The sequence below is a fragment of the Eschrichtius robustus genome, chromosome 3, assembly GCF_028021215.1.
Source record: "Eschrichtius robustus isolate mEscRob2 chromosome 3, mEscRob2.pri, whole genome shotgun sequence".
NCBI classification, from domain to species: Eukaryota; Metazoa; Chordata; class Mammalia; order Artiodactyla; family Eschrichtiidae; genus Eschrichtius; species Eschrichtius robustus.
The window spans coordinates 141,246,409-141,254,549 of record NC_090826.1 but is presented as its reverse complement, the minus strand read 5'-3'; the positions used below and the strand labels follow the sequence as shown (position 1 = coordinate 141,254,549).

The following is an 8,141-nucleotide window of genomic DNA, read 5'->3' as shown; positions in this document are numbered from 1 at the left end:
CATGAACACCAACACAAGGGAGGGTGGGGGGGTGGGAGGGGATGACCCGACAGAGCTGGCTCTCAACTTACCAGTTTCAGAGAGAAAGGGAGATGTGTGTGTGTGCGTGTGTGTGTGTGTGGTGCACACACATGAGTACACGTGAAAAGAACCATTTTGGGTATTTGGCCCTAGAGGTCAGAAGAAGACTCAAGCAGGGGAGCAGGGCCAAGCTAACAGGAACGGCAGTTGCGTAAAAGCACACCATTTCCTGTGGGACCCTGCAGGCCAGCAGGTTAGGGCGCGAGCAGGCCACCAGATCAGCCCCAGGTCATCTGTGGAATGGGAAAACATGCTCCCAGGCTGGGGCTGTACCACCTCCTGGAGCCCCCTGCTCATCCCTGCTGGCTTTGCCACTAAACTGACTCTCAGGAACTAGAAATGTGGAAGCTTTCTAGCCAGAAAACTGGAGGGCATCTTTATAAGCGTGACCCCCCAAACCAACAACACTCCTGCAGCCGGAACTCTGCCGCCAGGAGAAATGTAGCAATTACTGCCTTCACCTCCGAAGCCTGCCCCTGAGTGAGGGATTTCTTCCCTACCGATCCTCCTTCGGCTAAAAAAGTGACAAAAGTGAGTTGGTTGGGATACAAGTCACAGGGCAGAGCTTCGGTGGCCCTGCTTATAGTGAGGAGTTGGAGCTGGAGCGGCTCCTGTGGCGCCGGCGCACTGGGGACCTGCGCCGAGGGGAACGCGACCTCCTTCTCATCCGTGGGGGTGACCTGCACCACATGGGAGGCGGTGGCAGCATTCTCCTGGGAGGGCTGAATCTCCTGAAGGGGTGGCCGAGGCCAGGGGGCCAACACAGCGGTGGCAGTGATCTCCTGGCCATCGATGTGTCCTCCGTCCACGTGCTTCAGCGCCTTCTCGGCCTCATCTGGATTCTCAGACTCCACATTTGCGTAGCCTTTAGACAGAGGCGGGCGCATCCTTTCTACAGGCACGTCAATCATTTTAATTTTCCCATAGGTGGAGAATATCTCCATGATATGATCCTTGGTCACATTCCTGGCGAGCCTTCCAATGTGCACTTTGGTGGGTTTAGGGGAAGCGCTCCGCCTTTTCCTTTCCTTTTCATCTCTTCTGGGTGGTTTGGATTTGGAGCCGGAACGCCGCCTGTTGTCCTGCCTGCGCCGAGAAGGACTCGGAGAGCCAGGGGAGCTGCCAGAGCTGGAGCTGCGGGATGTGCTGGAACTTCCTGAGCGGCTCTATGCTGAAGATGAGCTGGAGCCGCTGCTGGAGCCCATGCTGGTGCTCGAGCCCGATCTGGCGGTCGAGCTGGACTGAGACCTGGTGCTGCTGCTACCACTGGAAGCGCTGCGCCTCTTTGGAGTTTCATCCCTGCCACGATCCTTCTCGCTGGACGCCTTGGTGGCCCCCTTATCTTTAGAGCGATCCTTGGACTTCTCATCAGAGCGGTCTTTGCGTTTGGTAGGAGAAGGAGCCCCAGTGCTGGACTTTTTATTATTTTCTCTGACTCCTAGCAAGCTCTTCTTTTTCACTCCTGATAAATCCATTCTCCCCTTCTGAGGTGTTCAAAGCAGCAACGGCGGCCTCACTTATCTGAACGCTCACTTCTAACTTGAGTCTGAGAAACGATCCCTAATCAATTGCAATTTACGCCAAAGTGCAGTATCTTCCCGCCGCCGCCGCGACCTCCTCCCGCTCTTCTCAACCTCTGAGGCCCACGCCACTCGGGCATCAGGATTAGGGAGTGGGAGGGCCCTCTGTATGTTTTAGACACACAGCAGATGATAATTAGAGAATAAAGTTGATGAGCTAATTCATACTCAATACATATGCAGATATGTTGAATATGTAATATTCAACAACATATCTTCATATTAATAAGAAATGACACCCTGACGTCCCAAAATTAATCTCAAAAGCTAGTTTTGCAGGTTCATCTACTGTCCAGCGGAGAGAGATTTAGGGGCAGGTGAGGGGCTTTCTAGGTGCTCCCCCAAATCTGTCTGTTACAGAAAAATGAAGAGGCTGGATAGATGCTCAGTATGTATAATGTGAGCACACTTCCCAGTGTTTACAAGGTTTCATGCTTTCAGTATATAACCAAACATACAAGTAAGGGATCTTAAACGATGTGCAAAGGTTTGTGAGGAACCCAGGCCTTTTCTGGATAATCTTCGTGTTTGTGCACCTGTCCACCTCTCCTCTAAGCACTGGACAGGAGCAGGAGAAAGCAGGCCATGGGAGTGAGAGACAAGTGTAACCAGAAGCATCTCAAAGGCCCAAACAGACCTCAGGAGTGCACACATTCTCACAGGTGCACATTGGGAAATATTTACCTTCCTCCTTTGGCAGAAGTCAGTTAGTTCCCCATGTACTAGGATGGAAGGGAACAATGAGAACCAGCTCACCAGAAGTGTAGGCTCCTGTCCACAACTTTCCATTCTGCCTGGGAGCAGTGGCCAGAGGGAGATGATAAAAGTAGGTAGAAGTTAGCTCTGTATATACAGCCCAAAACTTGAGGAGCCCTCAAGGGAGAAGGGGGGTGGAGACCTCCTGAGTTTTGTTCTTCTCTCCTTTGTTAGACAGATGGCTTCTGCCTTGTCCTGTTTCTCATATTGTTTTTGGTGGGGAGGTTTTGCCTCACCAACTAAAAGCTAGGCTGCTTAAGAGCAGGGACTTTGTGGGACTTCCCTGGCGGTCCAGTGGTTAAGACTCTGCACTTCCACTGCAGGGGGCATGGGTTCGATCCCTGGTCGGGGAACTCCTGCATGCCACAGGACATGGCCAGAGAAAAAAAGGGAGCGGAGACTTTGTCATATCCTAGCTACCTAATTTGCTCTGCAAGTTCCAGAAGAATATAATGTTGTCCTCTACACAGTTGATGCTTAATAAAGTCTCCTTTGCTTCTAGTGCCTTCCTTTCCTGTCTCTCCTCAGTGTAATGTCTGATTGCCCTGTGAACTCTCAGGGAGGCATCAACGGTCTAAAGTCTGAATTATCTAAGCAGCGGGTCCACTCTCTTTCTGGTCTCTGTATAAAAACTTGCCACTGACTTTGAAAGCGTTTCTCTGTATATCGTTGCTTAATATCCCTACGTAAGGTGCGCCCTCTTGGTTTTCCAGAAATCTCCATAACTGAGACTCCAACAGGTTAATTTGCCCAAAGACTCATGGCTGGTCAGGGACAGGACAGGGATTTACGCTGGTAGGTTTGAAAGCCAAGCCCCTGCTTCTGTCATCTGGCTTCCACTGACTTCTCTGCAGAGAAAGGGGTGATTAATCAGACAACAAAGTGGGTAAAAAGTGGGCAGCAAGGAGACCCAGTGTGCATGAGTAGAACAGTGAAAATATCCCGCATCCTCCTAAACAGTAGGTATACATCACGCTTTCTGTCTCTATCCCCAGGCTCCCCAGGGTGTGGAGAGGCTAACAAGCCTCCACGTTCCCGGCTGGGGCTTACCTTTCTGGGTACAGGTCAGAGTGTTTCAAATCCTTCTTGTTTCTCCCGTTACACTTAGTTACTTGGCTCTTTCCCATTATTTTTCTTCTGGGATGCCACTTTTTTATCGCCGTTTTTTAATACAGTCATGGAAAATGATGAAGTAACTCAGAAAACACTTCCTCCTTGCTCTTAGCAAGTTATTTGTGCTCCAGTTCTAAACTGCTAGACAAATCTCTGATAATTAATGAATTTCTACCAACATAATACCTCGTAAAACATATCTTTTGGGTAACATACCTGCATTTATAGAAACATATTTAAATTAAATGCACTCCCAATCCAAAAAAAAAAAAAAAAATTGTCCCCATAATTTTAATGGAATTCAGCAAACCCATTCTAAAATATATCTGGGAAAGACATTTACAGAAGAACCCAGGTCTTTTTCTTTTTTTTTTCCCAGAAGAAAAAATGAGGAATAAATTGCTTTACCAATTTTCATAATACATTATACATATTCAATAATTAAAACCGTGGTGTAGGAGCAAGCAAGTATCATATGCCCATAAATTAACATAGTATGATGTAATAGAGACTCCAGAAACAGAAACATGCAGTGTGAGAACTAAACACATGTTAGGTAAGACATAACACCATAAAACTCCTGGAAGAGCGCATAGGCAAAACATTCTCTGACATAAATCGTACCAAGGTTTTCTTAGGTCAGTCCCCCAAGGCAATAGAAATAAAAACAAAAATAAACAAATGGGACCTCATCAAACTTACAAGCTTTTGCACAGCAAAGGAAACCATAAAAAAAGAAAAAATGAGAAGACAACTTACAGAATGGGAGAAAATATTTGCAAATGATGTAACATCATTTGCAGGATGGGAGAGAGAGAAGGTGGGAGAGAGAGAAGGAGGGAGAGAGAGAAGGAGGGAGAGAGACAACGGAGAGAGAGAAGGAGGGAGAGAGAGAAGCAGGGAGAGAGAGAAGGAGGGAGAGAGAGAAGGAGGGAGAGAGAGAAGCAGGGAGAGAGAGAAGCAGGGAGAGAGAGAAGGAGGGAGAGAGAGAAGCAGGGAGAGAGAGAAGGAGGGAGAGAGAGAAGGTAGGAGAGAGAGAAGGAGGGAGAGAGAGAAGGAGGGAGAGAGAGAATGAGGGAGGGAAGCATGGGGTTATTGCCTAGAAGGGAGGGATTGTGGAACCCCACAGTATTTCCTTTTTAACTAGTGATCAAAACACCTAGAAAACTTCAAAAAGCTAAATGCTCAGGGAGAGGAGGTACAAAGGGAAGCCATACACATGACACTGTGATGAGTGAACCAGGGAGGAGAAATCTCCAGTATTCTCTTTGGTTCTTGCCAGTGCTCTGGGGAGTTGTTGAGCTGCTGTGAGCGCAAGTGGCCCTCTGTGCAGCAAAGGCCTTTGCTCTGCTGAGTATTCACCATCAGCAAAGAGCCAGTACACGTTTCTGAGTAGCCCAGTTCTACCTACATTGGACTGCAGGTGTCAAAAAAGGCTGTTTTAGGTCGCTCCTAATGATATCTGCAGCACCTCAGAGCTGTAGATCTAAGGGACAGAGTGGACACTGAGGGACAAGCAAACACCAGTCATCTCCTGACCACCACATTTCTCTCCACCTCTTGGCCATTTCCGGCAGCTGATTGCCAGTGGCCAGAGGGGGAGAGAGGACAGCAGCACTGAGCCTACAGAAATGTGAGGTTGCAAGTGGCATGCATGGGGACAAGGAGCCCCACTTCAGGTCCCGTCCGGGTTGCTCAGGCCCCAACTTGGCCAGGCACCAAGGCTGCATGTTGTTCATTAAAATAGGAACATCCTGACCAAGACTTTGAAGATAGGAATCACCCATCCCAAACCAGACATGGCTCACCAGTCTCCAAGAAGGAAGCCAAAAGTGGTGAATGATTAGCAGAGGTGGCAGACAGCTCCAGAGTCTGTGGACACCGAGTGCCTCGAAAGAGTTTCCTGAGGCAAACTCAGCCTGACCACAGGAGCCCACGGAGGTCCTTCACGGCCTGGCTGCTCCACAGCGAGACTCCCCCTTAGACCTGTCTCCCCCCACCACCACCCCACGTTCTCAAGGGGCCCCAGCACAGCCACTGCCACTTGTCTGGCATGAAATGCCAGGATGAGCCAGAATGCCTTCAGGAATTCAGTACATATGAATTTACTAAATGTTGTGAGATAATCTTGCCCTCACAAAGCTTACGATATAGTTAAAGGTGTAGTAGACTCAGACACGCACAGGAAATATACAAATTACACACTAATTAGAGAATGTCCTGCTGAATGATGAGTCCAGTGCAGATTAGAATAGTTCAATGACAGGAGGTGTTCCTGGGGGAGGTTCAAGGTTGGTCAGAATCATCCCTGGATATGTCTTAGAAAACTGCCAGAAACTCAGGGAAGGTTCTAGTGTCAAGTACTTTCAAAAGCCTTTATACCAACTTGAAAGGAATCCTTCAGTTCTTATCTTTGCAGGGCCAACATGGCTAAGAATCCAGGGCTGTACTGGCTGTGTTGTAGAGTGGCAGGGCCAATTAAAGGCCTGCCCCACCAGTCTCTAATGCTAAGACAAGGGCACCTGTGGGGGAAGGCATGGGACCTTGAGATCTGGAATGGGGAAACAGGGGAGGCTGAGAGGTTTGAACTCCCCAATTCCATAGGAACTCTCTTTCTGATGGAGGAAACACGTCTTCCCACTTGAGAGAAAAAGTCTTCCTCTGCATAAACACCTTTCAGTGACTGCACCCAGGAGGGTCCCGTCACCAGGGGATGCCAGTCTTTGTAGGACCTATTCCCACCACTCTTAATACCTCCATGTCCCTAACAAGAGTAGATCCCAACACAGCCCAGACAAGGGGGTACAAGACCTGGCCTGAGGTGAGAGAGGGAATCGACCCACCAAAAGGGTTACAAGACCTCACCAATCGGTATTGGCAAGAGTACAGGGAACGTGGATGTGAATGAATTCTAAAGCTGTTTGACTATGTAGAATGAAATTGAAGAGTTGATTGAGCCTCGTTTGTCAATATGAGTTGAATCTCCTGAGATTCTAGGTTTAATACGTGGCTTGAGCATCTGGGAATGGTATAAATATCGATAGTTGGCTAGTTTGGCCAATTGAAACCTGGGCTCAATGGCGGCCTACAGTCAGCAAAGTTGACATACTGGAACTTCCCTGGCGAACTCTAGAGAAGCACTGCCAAGCAGAACATTCTGCAAGGATGAGACGTTCCTAAAATCTGTGCTGTCCACTATGATAACTTCTAGCCACGTGTGGCTATTGAGCACTTGAAATGTGGTCAGTGCAACTAGGGAAGGGAATTTTTCATTGTAATAGATTGAAATTTAACTAGCCACATGTGGACAGTGGCCATTGTAGCAAATGGTGCAGTGCTAGTGTAAAGAGCCTGAAGGCTCAGGAAATGGCAAGGTGACTACTTTTTTAGCTGAGTCCACTCTCGCTTCATCCCATAGGTTTTGATACATAGAGCGCTTTCACTGTCATTCACTTCTGAATAATTTTTCCATTTATATTTTCATTATTACTTTATTTATTTTTTATTTAACCAAAAAGTTATCTGGAAAACATTTCTCTTTTTATTTCTATCAGTTGTTATTTTACGCATATAAAGGCCGCAGTGTTAATGCATTAAAATTGATAATTGTTATATCTTCTTTGTGAGTTGAAGGTAACAGAAAGGACAAAATATATTTGTCCCTTTTAATGTTAGTGATTCTCATCTTTAGTGTTCTTTTGTCTGATGTTAGTATTATAACATCTATTTTCTTTTATTATTTTTCTAGTCTACTTTTTTTTTCATTCTTCAAAAGTATTTTATTTATTATTATTATTTTTTAACATCTTTATTGGAGTATAATTGCTTTACAATGGTGTGTTAGTTTCTGCTTTACAACAAAGTGAATCAGTTATACATATACATATGTTCCCATATCTCTTCCCCCTTGCATCTCCCTCCCTCCCACCCTCCCTATCCCACCCCCCTAGGTGGTCACAAAGCACCGAGCTGATCTCCCTGTGCTATGCGGCTGCTTCCCACTAGCTATCCATTTTACGTTTGGTAGTGTATATATGTCCATGCCACTCTCTCACTTTGTCACAGCTTACCCTTCCCCCTCCCCATATCCATTCTCTAGTAGGTCTATGTCTTTATTCCCGTCTTGCCACTAGGTTCTTCATGAACATTTTTTCCCCCTTCGATTCCATATATATGTGTTAGCATACTGTATTTGTTTTTCTCTTTCTGACTTACTTCACTCTGTATGACAGACTCTAACTCCATCTACCTCACTACAAATAACTTAATTTCGTTTCTTTTTATGGCTGAGTAATATTCCACTGTATATATGTGCCACATCTTCTTTAACCATTCATCCGATGATGGACACTTAGGTTGCTTCCATGTCCTGGCTATTGTAAATAGAGCTGCAATGAACATTTTGGTACATGACTCTTTTTGAATTATGGTTTTCTCAGGGTATATGCCCAGTAGTGGGATTGCTGGGTCGTATGGTAGTTCTATTTGTAGTTTTTTAAGGAACCTCCATACTGTTCTCCATAGTGGCTGTATCAATTTACATTCCCACCAACAGTGCAAGAGGGTTCCCTTTTCTCCGCACCCTCTCCAGCATTTATTGTTTCTAGATTT

The 8,141-nt window shown here is 46.5% G+C and overlaps 1 pseudogene; it reads right to left on the bottom strand.

Moving 5' to 3' along the window:
- Positions 1-595: 595 nt before the first annotated feature.
- Positions 596-1,679, bottom strand: LOC137761484 (RNA-binding protein with serine-rich domain 1-like; annotated as a pseudogene).
- Between the last annotated feature and the right edge of the window lie 6,462 nt (positions 1,680-8,141).